This window comes from Phodopus roborovskii, unplaced genomic scaffold (genome assembly GCF_943737965.1).
Source record: "Phodopus roborovskii unplaced genomic scaffold, PHOROB, whole genome shotgun sequence".
NCBI lineage: Eukaryota > Metazoa > Chordata > Mammalia > Rodentia > Cricetidae > Phodopus > Phodopus roborovskii.
In genome coordinates this window covers 11,671,659-11,687,150 of record NW_026126547.1, presented here as the reverse complement: position 1 = coordinate 11,687,150, position 15,492 = coordinate 11,671,659, and the positions used below count along the sequence as shown (strand labels likewise).

Below are 15,492 nucleotides of genomic sequence, written 5' to 3'. Positions count from 1 at the left end.
AAAGAACAGAACTCTGCCACTGCTTTTCAAAATAGAGTGCAGCATGCCTCATAGACACGGAGCCAATAAAATGCTCTATTTATTGGCAAAGCATTAACAGCATCTCTTATTTTACTCCTGTGACCCTCTTTGGCAGTTAGTCACACATTCCAATTGAGCAGACACCACAAAAATATCCCTCATGTATAAGGAAGGAGAAAAGGTCTAATTGGCCATCGACCTCTCCCTCCCAACTCGCCTGGAATCACAACCCAGTGACTTCCAATTCATCACCTAGGGGTAGGGATGACCTGGGCTCAGGAAGAAGTCTGGCTAGGCTGAATTTTAGACTCGCATCTGCACCCAGAACTGCCACTTCTGTGAGCATTTGGAACCTAACAATGACCACCCCAGCACCTGAATCCACACTTGTCAAAATGTGCTACACTCAACAGTGGGTATTACCCATGCAACATTTATTACTTTGAATTTTGTTAATTTGATTTTACTACTTTCTATGTAGAACGGTGATACTGAAATCCCCATTCATAGTTACATAACATTCCCTTTAAAACTAAATGTGTGTTTTAAAGTTTTGCTGTTGGTGGTAGTGTTTTGTTTTGTTTTTTAATTTAATCATGCAACCAATGGCACGGAGAGGCAAAGATAATGTTGATACATAAAAATGATTTTTTACTAAGGATGAAAAAACACTAAGTCAGAGAATTCTAAAGCTTTTGTCAGGAAAGAGTAATGTTCCCTTGTCATCAATACTTTTTTTTTTTTTTTTTTAAGTAAGATTTGGAGTCTATTACTATGTTTTGACTCGACTTCTTCCTGGAGTGCAGACATAGGTAAAGTGTGTTGTCACCGTTCTACAGATAGAAATACTGAGAACCAGAAAGATCAAGCATTTCACTAAAAGCCACACAATTCCCAATGATGAAAGAGAGATATGAAGCCTCAAAAACTAAGGGTCTTTGTTCCAGGTTACCAGGCCAACCGACTCTTCAATGGATGTCACATGCGAGTTGAACATGCTTTTGTATAAAATTTGAGCATTAAGTTTGAAAGTGGCACGTTAGTGTATTTTCCAACTCTATAACAGTCACAATAGAAAAATTCCTTTTGAGTGACATGACTATGAACTTAACTGAACTAATTAGTTCAGAATGGCAGCAGGAGGTTAACTGGCTAATGGTGATAGAGAATTTTATTGATGAAAAATGCCATATTAATTGCAAAAATTACCATTATTGTATCATTGTTCCGTATTTATATTCAACGAAATTATAGATTAAAAAATATGAATATCATGTCATTACTGCTCTTCTGATCAGCACTTGGACTTGCCAAGCTGGTGTTTAACCTGGCTGCCACGCTTGAGGCACTGCCAGATTCCTCAGAGGGGACTGCCAGTTAGGAGTATATAGAGATATTCAGAGACAAGCGCACTCTGAACATACTGCCAAGAATTAAATGTATAAAAACAAACCTTGGCTTGTCACGAACTTGCTTAAGAAAGAAAGACAGACAAAAGAAAGAAAGAAGGAAAGGGAAGGAAGGAAGGAAAGGAAAGAAATAATAAGCAGAATCTATAGCTTCCATGTCATATTTAATCTTTAGTCTATGCAGTGAAAGTACAAATTGTTCACACCCAGAAATGACAAGGGTTCCTCAGAAACGCATACAGTCAGCTCTGGGCACTGTGGATCAAAAGTACTTGGAAAAAGAATTGTCTCTATTGAACACAGACATTTTTCTTTCTGTCCAGCCTTTCCTATGCAGTGTAGCGTAAGAAAAAAAAATTGATGATATTGTGTCATATTTAGTATTATAAGCAAGCTAGGGGTTGTTTGTGTAGATAAAAGTATGGCCAATATGCATGCATTATACCATTTGATGTAAGGGACTTGAACACCTGAGAATTTGGTGTTCACTAGTGTCCTAAAATCCATCCTTATTGAAGTGATGGGAAGACCGCATTTTCATATGGAAGAGTCAAGTTTGACCCCAAGTCTAAGTCCCTAAAGTGAACACAATGTCAAAAGAGCAGTTAGCATATAGGATCTCAGACCACATTTAATCAGCACAAAAAGCACCTAGACAAAGAAGGTGTGCGTCCCCAGTCCCCACAACTTCCCAATCAAATAACTGATTAAAGGTTCTCTAATAGGAAGTGTAATTTTTAAAAATAAGAATACTGTTTTTCAAAAGAATAAAAGCTCTGTAATAAATGTCTCTTTCGTTTTTCTTTCGATACACGGATAGTGACAACTTTGATCCGTGCTGGGCATGGGATCTGAAATACAGCTCTCTGAACTGTAAAGACACAGAACCTAAACTCAGAGCCCATTTATGCAGGCATAATTAGCTGAACCCCCGACCTTTCATTTTGAAATTAGCGAGCATTTTCATTTTCCATATGCAATCACTTACTGTCCTTTTTCTGCTATTAATGTTTCAAGAAGCAAGGACATTTAAATGAGAAAAGAATTCTTTTAAAGCCCTCTTTTAATTTGACGCTGAGCATCTGAGCTCCTGAAGCGAGTGCAGCAAAGCCCTTGAAACTGCCACTTTCCAGCAGGAATCTTCTCAGAGCTAAGGCAGCCAGGAAGGGGCTAGTACCTCTGACTCTGTCCCAGCAGGGATCTTTCCAGAGTAAAGGGAAACCAGACAGGCAGGGGGTTAGTCCCTTAATACTGCCCTGAGCCTCCCTGTTTTTTGTTTGTTTGTTTGTTTTTCTCTTTTTTTTTTCTTTGTATCTTTTGAACAGGGTCCTCACATAAGATAGCTATGAAAAAAGATGGTTTATGAATGTCCCTGTTGGAAGGTCCTCAACTAACTTTAGTGCTACAGTGGCATCTAAGGCATCAGAGAACTTAGGGAACTGTAGAATATGAGTTGTTAAATCATGTATGGTTTCAAACCTGCTCACGTTGAGAGACATGGCAAGCACTTGCTTGTGCCTATGCTCTTGTTCTAAGTAATCAAGGAGAGATGTAAAGGATTAAAAATTGGCTTCACAGAGCCAGCAAGGTGGCTCAGTGGGAAATGGATTTCACAAAGTTGCTTCTGACCTCATGTGTGCATGTCATACACGGGCATACAAATAATAGCTTTAAAATGGGTTTAATTGCCTATGCTTTATTTACTTAAGGTTTACTTTGCTAACATGGGGAAACTCACCCCATCCATCAGATCATGTTTTTCTTCCCAAACGGCCATAGTCTTTCCCTCCTTTCTCAGAGCAGTTAGCAAACACCTCACTATGATTACTACTCCCAAAATAAATATAAGCAGTTGTTAGCTGTTGATCTGTCAAACCTATCCATGCACAGTGAAGATAATCTCAGTGAGGCAACACATAATGCCCTCACCTAGGTGCCCACAAGGCAGAGGCAAAGGGGATTCTCACCAAAAGAAAGGACGGAATCAGATGAGCTCCAAACTCCATGTCTGGACACTCCAAGAGAGTCCGGTTGCATTGGCTTGGGCTGGGGCGGGGTGGACCTGCACATATGTATGATTTAGGCTGAAAGCTCTTTCCAGACTATGTTGGGCATAAGTCAGCTGTTCCCACAAAAATTTCCACTTTCCTTGCTATTGGATAGACCTCACTATCCCCTCTTCCTGCTCTGGTGTAGGTCCCCCATGTTCTTTTTAGATGATGGTAGCTAAAACTTGGACAGACCTTTCAGAGCATAAGAAATTCTAAGGTTTTGTGCCATTGACTTCTTTTGTCTTTGTCTAGCATAGTGGTCACTCACAGGGGTCACTGAAGAAATCTGAGTATCAGTGTTTGCATTATGATTCATAACAGCAGCACAATCACAGTTATAAGGTAGCAATGAAAATAATTTTATGACTGGGATCACCACAACATGAGGAACTATATTAAAGGGTCACAGCATTAGGAAGGTTGAGAAGCACTGCTCTAGCAGCTTGTAAATGCATGCCCCTGGAATTAAAAGGCAGACAGGAGCGTATCAAGAGTGAGGAAAGAAAAAGCTTTAAGGTCCTTCGGCTCTGCCAGAGGGACTTGAAGAGGAGGAGGAATAGGGACGCCAAGTTCAGAAGTAGGCATGTGTGAATTCAATCCCAAAGGGAGAGAAAGGTGTCGCACCAACTCCAGGATGTTCTAACTTTCCTTCCTCACAGAAGGGTAGAAACAAACCTCACACACACTTGAGAAGGTCACAGCCCAGAGGCGGGCAAATGCTGCTAAGGTTACAGAGTGCTGTTTCTCTCCCAAACATATTCACAAACAGGCAGCTGTGAAAAGAGCTCAAAGACACACTTTTAAGGAAGAGTTCTTGGAGATGTTCAAAGACAACAATGGAGAAGAAAGCAAAAGGAACACTAGAACGCAAAGCCCGTAGCACCCGTGTCTGCAGGGAAATATTACACACTGGCCACCTCCAGGACAAGCAAACATAAGCCCTCACCTTTGAAATGGTGGTGGGTAGTTTGGTTACTATCTACTGTGTGTGAAACAAACTCGTTTCTGTTGCCTGCATTCATGCCTTTTACTTTGGCAGTTGTCCTTGTTCGCCACCTCTTTCTACCTTCTCTGTTTGGCCAAATGGTTCATGTAATTCTGGTTTGTCACTTTTCCTAGAATATCACATAGAATCTCTCCTAAAATATTTTCATAGCTCCCCTTGAAATATACACTTCCAAGTGGCACAAACTGAAATTAAGATCTAGTCAGGCTAACTGTGGACAAAGAAAATATTAGAATGAAAATTATCGGCCATGAGAAGAGTCACCATCGGGCTAAAGGGTCAGTTTTCCAGTTAATTTGTGAGGACTTACTGTATTTCACCAACAGCGGAGTATCTGAACATAAATTTGATAGAACTGTAAGGAGGATTAGTTAGAGATGTCAGCTCCCCTCTTTTGCTCACTGAAAGTGGGAACAAGCAGAAAACCAGTGTGAATACAGTTGACCTGAACAGTCAATTCACATAATTCACGATATGGAATACTCCTTAACATAGCAGCAGGAATGCACGTCCTCCTTAAGCTGCCATTACCAAGCAGACCATATTTGGGGTATGAAGACAAACTTTAACAGCTTTAAAATCTAGAAATCAAAAAAGGTATGTCCTCATACCACACTGTAATAAAACCAGAAATCCTCAAAGGCACATGTTTGGTAAACCATACAAGAAGATGAAGCTTTTTTTTTTTTTTTTTTTTTTTTTTTTTTTTTTTTTTGTAACACAGTTGTGAGAGAAAATGTCTCAAGAGAAATGTTAAGATGCTTTGAAATTAAGTCTGAATATACAATTTTCCCAAATACCAAAAGCAATCCTAGCCAAAAAGAGTCATGCTGAAGGTCTCATCATGCCTGATTCCAAGCTATTCTACAGGACCATAGGAACAAAACCAGCCTAGTGCATAAACTAGGGAACTCAGAAAGAAACAGGCACCTGGTCTTTTACAGAGAAGCCAAAAACCTCTATTGATGAAAAGTCAGCCTCTTCAAGAAATAGTCCAGGGCACACTGGATATTAGATGTAGAATAAACTAAGCTCTACTTGTCAGTCACCCTGGACAAAATCAACTCAAACCTTAATGGACTTGCAACTCTGGGATTGCTAGTAGAACGCCAGGCAGTGGTGTCCCATGCCTTTAATCCCAGCACTTGGGAGACAGAGGCAGGCAAATCTCTGTGAGTTCGAGACCAGTTTGGTCTACAAGAGTTAGTGCCAGGACAGACTCCAAAGCTACACAGAGAAACCCTGTCTTGAAACAACAACAACAAAACAAAACAAAAACCAAACAACAAACAAACAAAAACCAAACAAACAAGAAAGAAAGAAAACACAGGGAAGAACTTTTAAGACCCAGGCATAGTGTGTCTCTATCACATTGCATGGAATTTGTTTCAACCATATAGAACCAACATGGCTATAACTGGATAATCATATTAGGTGAATGGAGTCCACCTCAGAAAGACAGCTATCAGAATTTCTCTCATTTGTGGTGCCTAGATTTTTTCATAGGTATATAAAATCTTATCTGTATATATGATATAAAAGTATAAGCCAGACTGTAAAGGAGAGGGGAAAGGAGCAATACCAAGTATAGAGGAGAAAATGCTCAAAGTACATTCCATAGTTATATGAAAATGTCCTTATGTAATCCAATAGCATGCATGATAAAAAATGAGAGCAGAATAATATAAAAGAGAAAAATGAATAATAAACACACTGGTTCACTAAGATAATGTACACACTTGTACATGCAAGACTTTTCTCAAAGAGACTGATCACTTAGGAAATCACATCACGAATTCACAACTGGGATCCAATAAAATAAGTGAAGATACATTCTACAAAATTGGAGAAAGTCTTTGCTAAGTCCATGTCTGGCAGAGGTTCAATATCCAGAATACATGAAGAACTCAAAAAGCTAAGTGCCACAAAGCCAAAGAACCAAATCAACAAGTGGAGTAATGTAATGAAGGGGCAGTTTTCAAGAAAAGATGAAACACACTGGCCGATAAGCATGAAAGGGGGTGCAGCATTCTTAGCCATTGTGGGAACGCACATTGGAACCACACTTGAGCTTCCACCTCACCTCAGAATGGCTAGCACTCAGGAGAAAGTCCTGGTGAGGGTGTGGGGAAAGGATATAAAGTTATATGGCCACCATGAAGATCAGTGTGGAGATCCTTAAAATAAATAAATAAAGCTACCACATGACCCAACTATGACACTTCTATATACACACCAGAGGAAGATAAGTTAATGGGCCACAGACACACTTGGACATCTATATTTACTGCTGTACTGCTCACAATAGTCAACTTGTGAGCTTAGGTTTTCTCAACAGATGGATTAAAAAAAAAAAGAAAATGTGGTTAAGTCAGGCATGGTGACACATGTCTTTGATCCTAGGCCCTGGGAGGAGAGGAAGTGTGACTTCTGTGAGATTTGGCCAGCCTGAACTACATTGCAAATTCTAGCCAGACACAGGTGCCCTGTCTCAAAAAGAAAAAAGAAAGAATATAAAAATAAAAATAAAAAAGAAGGAAGAAAGAAGGGAAACACAATTGTAGTATAGTTCCACATTGGAGTTTTAATCAACCATAAATAAGAATGAACTTATCATTCGCTGAAAAACTGTTTCAACTACAGATCTTTATGCTAAGTGAAATAAGCCAAACTTAGGAAGCCAAATGTTAGATATTTTCTCTCATTTGTGGATCCAAGGCACATAGACACATAAAACAGTTGTATGTATGATATGAGAGCAAAAAACAAAACAAACAAACAAAAAAAACCAAAACAAAAACTGAGTATGTGAAGAATAAGAGCAGTGAAAAAGTGAAGTGGGGGAAAGTGGGGGGGGGTGAATATAGTAAAATATATGATATGCTCAACATAAGGTGTCTTCATGAAAGCCTGTTATGTACAATGAATATATAGCAAAAAAGGGAATATTTCAATATTGGTACTGGTTTAAAAAAACACAGGTCATCAAAATTTAAAGGATTCTTCCCAACCAGTGCTTGGAGGGAAATTTATGACATTAAATGCACATATGAAAAAAATAAAGCGCTGAAACGAATCATCTAAGATTCCACCCTAGGAAATAAGAGAGAAAGTAAGTGTGGTTTTAGCCTAAAGATAGCAAGGGAAAAGAAATAATCAAAAGGAAAAAAAAATCAATGACCTTGAAAAACAATAGAACAAAAAAAAAAAAAAAAGAAAGAAAGAAAGAAAGAAATGTTAATCCTTGGCAAGGTAAATACAACTAATAAATATCTAGCTAAACTAATAAAAACAAAAGAGGATGGACTCAATTACCAGATGTCAGGAGTGTAAGCAGTCATTATTGCCGATCCAGGAACATTAAAATAAGGGATGGTAATCCCACACTCAAACCTCTGCCCCAAATTGGTAAATTCAACAACAGGAATGCAAACTGCCAATTCCTAACTACATGATCATGATTTCCAAAGATGCATACCATCATAAGTCACGGTAGAGAAAATGCAATTTGAACATTCCCTTGTTCTTTAAATTAGTGCAACCAACAATTGATATCCTACAAAATACAAACAAAAACACCACCAATACTAGATGATTTCATCAGTGATTTCTATTAACATTTAAGGAAAAAAGATTTAATTCTCCAGTCTCATCTAAAACTAAAATTTGGAGGAAATTTTCAGCCCATAAGCCCAGAATTATAATAATATCAAATCTTAAGAAATGGAAAAGTGTAGACAGACATTTGTTAGGAGGCTAAAATCCTTAACAAAATGCTAAGCATTTAACTTAAACACAGCATGTGAAATAATAATTAAAAATGTGACTTTGTGAGATACATGTCAGGATGCAAATCTGGTTCAACTCAATGGTCAAGAATAAACAATACAATGCACTGTGTTAACAGATTAAAGAACTCAAGAAACTAGATACTAAAATACCAAATAATCTGATTAAAAATGGGGTACAGATTCTCAACAGAAGAAACTCAAATGGCCAAAAGACATTTAAGGAATTGTTCAACATCCTTAGTCATCAGGCAAATGCAAATCTAAACAATTCTGAGATACCATCTTACACCTGTCAGAACGGCTAAGACCAAAAACACTGATGACAGCTTACAATGGAGAGGATGTGGAGTAAGGGGAATACTGATGGGAGTACAAACCAGTACAACCACTTTGGAAGTCAGTATGATGGTTTCTCAGAAAATTGGGAATCAATCTACCTCAAGACGCAGCAATACCACTCTTGAGCATATACCTAAAGGATGCATAATCATACCACAAGGACATGTGCTCAACTATGTTTATAGCAGCATTATTTGTAATAGCCAGAATCTGGAAACAACCTAGATGCTTCTCAACTGAAGAATGGATAAAGAAAATGTGATACATTTACACAAAGGAGTACTACTCGGCAGAAAAGAACAATGACATCCTTGACATCTTGAAATTAGCAGGCAAATGAATGGAACAAAACAAAACAATCCTGAGTAATGTAACCCAGACCCAGAAAGACAAACATGTTATGTACTCACTCATAAGTGTATATTAGATGAAGAGCAAAAGATAACGAGGCTACAATTCACGACCCCGGGGAAGCTAGGTAAACAGGGTGACCCTAAGAGGGGGACACATGGAGGACCCCAGGAAGAGGAAATAGTTATGATCTCTTGGGTAAACTGGGGGGGAGGGGTAGAAGGAAGAAAATGGGGGATTGAAACATGAGGGTTCAAGAAGGCCAAGTTGGGGAAAGAATGGAGGGGGAGAGCAAAGAAAGAGATATCGTGATAGAGGGAGCCGTTATGAGGTTAAGGAGAAACCTAGTGCTAGGGAAACTCCCAGGAATCCACAAGGAGGACCCCAACTAAGACTCCTAGCAGCAGTGGAAAGGATATTTAAACTAGTCTTCCCCTGTAATCAGATTAGTGACTCCCCTAACTGTCATCATCAAACCTACATCCAGTAACTGATGGAAGCAGATATAGTGACCCACAGCCAAGCACTGGGCTGAGCTCCTGGAGTTCATGATGAGGAAAACCATAGAGACAACTGACCCGAGCTAGTGGAAGCTCATGGAATATGTATGGACTGATAGCTAGGGAACCTCACAGGAGTGAGGCCCTCTGAATGTGGGTGACAGTGTGGCTTGATCTATTGGGGAGGGGCTGTCAATGGGACCAGGTCTTATCCTGCATGAACTGGCTTTTTGGAGTCCAATCCCTATGGTGGGATACCTTGCTCAGTCTTGATACATGGGAAAGGTTAGTCATGACTCAACTTTGTATGCCAGACTTTGTTGACTACCAAAGCGGCCTTACCCTCTCTGAGGAGCAGATTGGGGGGGGGGGTGGAAGTGGAGAGAATGGGGGACAGGAGGAGAGGAAGGGAGAACTGGAGTTAGTATGTAAAATAAAAACTACATTTTTTTAAATAACAGATGAGAGAGAGAGAGAGAGAGAGAGAGAGAGAGAGAGAGAGAGAGAGTCACAGGATCCTGTCAACTGTCCCAATAACTTTCTATCTGCTAACTGGGTTTACCTAAGACCTTGTCTCAAAAACAAAGTAAAACAAACAAAGGTTTAAACTATATTTTAAATAAATGTATTACTTCTTTGTGCTTCAAAGGTTCCTACCAAGAAAATAAAAAGACAGCCACAGAACTCCTCATATTTGTACACTGAATTTTTAGGTTGTATAGAGATTATAATTCCCAGCCTTCTGTTACTGTGACCGATAGATAAGTTGAGGTCTTGCTTGAGTTCTTGCCTCTGAGGCTTTGTTCTTCATCACTAAGCTCTGTTGCTTTAGACCTGAAAAGCATGGTGATGGGTTATGGAGGTAACCTGCTCATGGTCAGGAAGCAGAAGATAGGAAGAGAATTCTGAATTACATAACTTTTACATAGATTCTGGGATTTTTGTTAAGAACTTCATAACGGAAACCACATTCCTACTTATCCATTTAATAGCAATAATGACCATAGAAATTAAAGTTTAACATGGTTTGAATTGTCTTTAAATCTTGATTTTTCTGATATTATTATTTCAAATTTTCCTTAGACATATCCTATAGATGTGTAGAGCTCACATTATCAAGGAGACAAAGATTTTAAAAGAGAAAATCAGCTCACATGCTCTCCCCCCACCCCCAGTTTAAAGTGATATTATTTCATTTCTTTTTGGAAAATACAAAGAAATACATCTTGCATTACACTTTTCTACTAAAATTTTGTATCACAAATTGTATTATATATAAGCTTTGAAAGTATGTTGATACTCCCAAAGGAAAACTTAGTTTTCCCCAGATGGAGTCTCAGTGGCTATATAAACCACACTTGAAGGCAAGCTCTATGCCCAGCAATAAATGGCAAACACAAAATGAACTCAATGGTATTTTTGGAGACTTTTTCTCATATTGCCTTGTTGGGACATTTTTCTCCTTGTTGATCCTTTGCTTGTATACTATGGTTTCCAATTTTGTGTTTGTGTGTGTGCGTGTGCATGCGTGTGTGTGTGTGTGTGTGTGTGTGTGTGTGATTTTCTTTCCCATTCTTGTTTGTTTGTTTGTTTGTTTAATTTGCTGGTTTGTTTTATAAAAGGAGAGAGAAGGTAGGCTTAGAGTTGGAAGGGTGGTGGTGGTGGAGATAACTGGGAGAAGAGGAGAAAGAAACCAAGATCAAATTACATTGTTAAAAAAATTACTTTTCAATTAAAATATTTGTTGAATAAATTGAAAAACTATATGGAAATTTCAAGATAATCTTTGAACCAGAATGGACAGTTATTTAATCATTGATTTTTTTTTAATTTGAGGAGTGTAGCTCCCTATTTTTTCTATATGAAATGGAGAATGACACGTTTGGAAAACGATCCTTGAAGTAATAAGAAATATGCCCCAAAGCAGTAAATACCAAAGGAGAAACAGATTTCAATGAACTAAATGCACAATATAAATTGTAGTAGAAAAATTAAATTGAAAGTAAAATCAGAATGAATGCTGTGCTAATCAAAAATTACATAGAAAACTATTGGCATTATTTACAGTCTGAAAATATGATACTCTGTAGGTATTAACGGCAGTCCATTTGAAATGTTTTCTTATGATGGAAAAGTTGATTCATGTTTTTCAATCGCGGAATTAAAAAATTTAAGCTTTATAGATATTTATGGGAGTGCTCATATGCGATTTGACTTCTATGAAATGACATGATGCTTGTGCAACTTGGTGTTTTAATTTGAGAATACAGAATAGTTCTCTTTCACCACATATAGATTTGCTTGATGTGTTTCATGGTTTCACTGTGTTTCATGGTGAAAAGTTTCAAGTAAGACATTTAGCCTTCCTTTGTAGAATGATCTCAATCTTTTTGAAATGCTAAATTCAAAGCTGTGAACACTAAAAACTTTGTGAAATCTGTTTCCTACCAACAGCAGAACTTAGTCTTTTCTCCATACATGAAATGATTCATTGTTTGTGTTTCTCAAATGTTCTATGAACAAAGTCATTTCTGCTCACAATAATTTATTTTATTTTATGTATTTAAAGCACCTCTCCTCTTCCGCATCTCCTTCACTAGATTGTAGTTCTATTTCTGTCTGATTGCAAGCTGGGTTGTGGTTTGGAGAAATTAGTCTTTGTAACAGAGGACTGCCATAAACCATGTTCGCCATCTTCACATGGGCTAAGGGATTTTGTACAGTAAAGAATACTGGACTCCTGTTCAAATAGCATCCACCCACTTGCTTAGCGTGTATGTATTCTGCATTTCCTTTGTGTTCAAGATATAATGGTGTCTAAAACAAGACACAGACCTTGTATAAACTTTAGGATGTAAAGGATACAAAAGAGTATATTATTTCAAATGAAGGTAAAGTGTTTCTTGTATCATAATTATGTTTGGGGACCTTCACGGTTTCTTGCTCCTATATATAATCAAATGTGAAAAGTATTTTGGGATAGAGAATGACATGAGAATTTTACTTAACATTTTTCATTATCAAGTGAATGGCATTTACTACTGGACTGCATTCTCCGTCATGCAAGGCATATTATATCCTAATTATTATTTGGTTCTACTTTATTCTTCAGTTAACTACTAGTTCACATCTGTCCATTCTGATGTTTGAGCCACAATGCTGTACATACTGTGTTGTAATTTCAGTTGCTGGCAAGGCTAACTCCATTTTCATTTTCTCCTAGATTTCAGTATTTATCAGTAGCTGGTTAACTCCCTTATGGACGTTTCATTGTTTATCAAGTAATCGGTGATGGTGAAATATTTTCAGACTTCCAAACTGTGAAACAAATGTATCTTCCTGTTTTCTGTCTCCCGTTTCTTTCTTTTTTAATTTTATTTCAGGTGTTTCTCTGCTATTATATAAGCTAGCTAGTTTTTCTTTTTTCCATGTAAGTATATGAAGCTAAATGCTTCAGGCAACAAGAAATTCAAATAAGAGTGAAAAGGCAGGGAATACGAAGGTGAGCCCCCCATGGGAGTGGCAACAGGAAGCTGGCTCTCAGGTAAGAGGTAAATCTATTTGCCACCTTGCTTGAGAAATCCTGGTGCATGAGCTTTCTTGTATGGACCATGCTCAGTAAGAAAGAAAACATGACAGATACACTTGAATTCCACATTCCCCTCCTACCAGAAAACCAAGTATTAGTGTCCTCTAGGTGGTACTGATATTTCCATGTGTTGGGCTTTTTCCTCTTAGTATATTATGTTCATAACATACAAAAATTGTTTTCACATGATTTTACTATTTATATAATTGTTATCCTGTTATGTATCCTTGCCAAGTCATGGGTTTTTCTTAACCCAAGATTACTTTCTAAGATGTATCTTTCTTGATAAGCATCACTCTAGTTAACTGATAGTTCGAACTCTGGATTCTTCTGGCCTTAGACACTTCCAGGTGTTTGTTATGACAGCTTTTTTGCAATAACATGATGTTTTTTAAAGCATCACTGAATGTATGACACAGCTATTTTCTAAGAAATGCATAAGAGACATTGTTAGTCCCACAAAGAAGTATGCCTTAGAGGACATCACAGGTTGTGCTAAGCCACTCTCCAAAGCTGTCCACTCACTTCAGATTATCCAAGTGCTCAAGAATTCCCTTTGGTCCACATCCTCTCTACCACCAGCTATTGCTATTTCCCCATATCTCTTATTTATTATTGAAAATAGATTCTCCTCTCACACAATATATCCCGACCATTCCCTCCAGTCCTCCCAATTTCCCCCCACTGTCTCACTCCCTCAGGATCCACTTCCCCTCTATCTCCTTTCAGAAAAGAGCAGGCCTCCAGGAGACAACAATCAAACCTGACAAAAACAAAATACACTAAGGCTGGACAAGACAACTCAACAGAAAGAAATGAATCCCAAGAGAAGAGAAAAGAGCAAAAGCCACACCCACTCCTACTGTTAGGAGTCCCACAAAAGCACTAAGTACACAGCCATAACACACACGCAGAGGACCCTGTGCAGACTAGTGCAGGCCCCGTGCTTGCCGATTCAGTCTCTGTGAACCTAAATGTGCCCTGCTTGGCTGATTCAGTGGGCCATGTTCTTCTGCTGTCTTCCAACCCTCCTGACTCCTACAATCTTTCCTCCTCTTTCTTCTTCTGCGGGATTCTGTAAACTCCTAGGACAGGGAACTTATGGAGACCTCTAATTTAGACTTTCTTTCTGCACAATGTCTGGCTGTGGGTCTTTGCATCTACTGTCTCTGATGACAATTAGACAAGGCACCCATCTACGAGTATAGCACAATGTCATTAGGAATAATGTCATTTTTTTTCTTGTTTTTGTTTTGCTTTTAGACCAGTTGTGCTTGGTTTTACCATAGGTCTCTGAGCTATGTGGACGTTGTCTTCCACAGTGGGACCCTGCTGTCAGTTTGCAGAGAGAACACTCTATCCTAGAATCAGTCTGGGTTGTTTAAGAATCTCCAAGATATCCCTGCTTGGCCTACAATCCGACTGAAAACAACCCAGTCCCATCACTGGGAGCTTTGCCTGGCTACAAAAGATGACAATTCAGATTCCATATCCTCCATTACTAGGAGTCCTCACTAGAGTCATCCTCATAGATTTCAGGAAGTTTCTACTGCACTAGGTTTCCATACTACCTCCCAGATGACCCCTAATTCCAGCTGTCTCTCGCTGCACTCCATCCCTTTAGCATATCTATCTGCTACCTGATCCCTCCTGTTTCCACCTGCATGCTGAAAATCTGTGCTATTTTCCCTTCCCAGGGAGATCCATGTGTCCCACCAAGAGCTCTCCTCTTTACCTAACCTCTCTGGAACTATGGATTGTAGTTTGGTTATCATTTATATAATAATTAATATCCACTTATAAGTGAATACATACCATATTTGTCTTTCTGGGTGTGGGTTTCTTCACTCAGGATGGTATTTTTTTGTTTTTATTTTCTAGTTGCATTCATTTGCCCACACATCTCATGATGTTATTGTCCTTTAACAGCTGAGCAATTGTATAAATGCACCACATTTTCTTTATTCATTTACAGTTGAGGGACATCTAGGTTATTTCCAGGTACTGACTATTATGAATAAAGCTTCAGTGAACATAACTGAGCAAGTGTCTCTGTGGTAAGATGAAGTGTCTTTGGAAAATATGCCCAAGAGTGTCATAGCTGCATCTTGAACTACAACAATTCCCAAATTTTTGATGAACTGCCATATTGATTTCCACACTAGCTACATATTTGCAGTCTTGGAAGCAATAGAGAACTGTTCCCATTTTACATCCTCACCAGCATGAGTCGCCACTTGCGTTTTGTTTGTTTTGTTTGTTTGTTTTTTATCTTAGCCATTCTAGCAGGTATAAAATGGAATCCCAAAGTAATTTTGATTAGCATTTGTCTGGTGGCTAAGGATGTTGAGCATGTCTTTAATTGTTTCTCAGCCATTCGATTCCTCTATTGGATATTCTTTGTCTAGACCTGTATCCCATTTTCTAAAGTAGAT

At 38.4% G+C, this 15,492-nt stretch overlaps 1 protein-coding gene across 1 annotated transcript in view; it reads left to right on the top strand.

Moving 5' to 3' along the window:
• Meis1 (Meis homeobox 1) overlaps positions 1–15,492 on the top strand; it is a 367,579-nt gene that overhangs the window by 189,513 nt on the left and 162,574 nt on the right. The window lies entirely within an intron of this gene.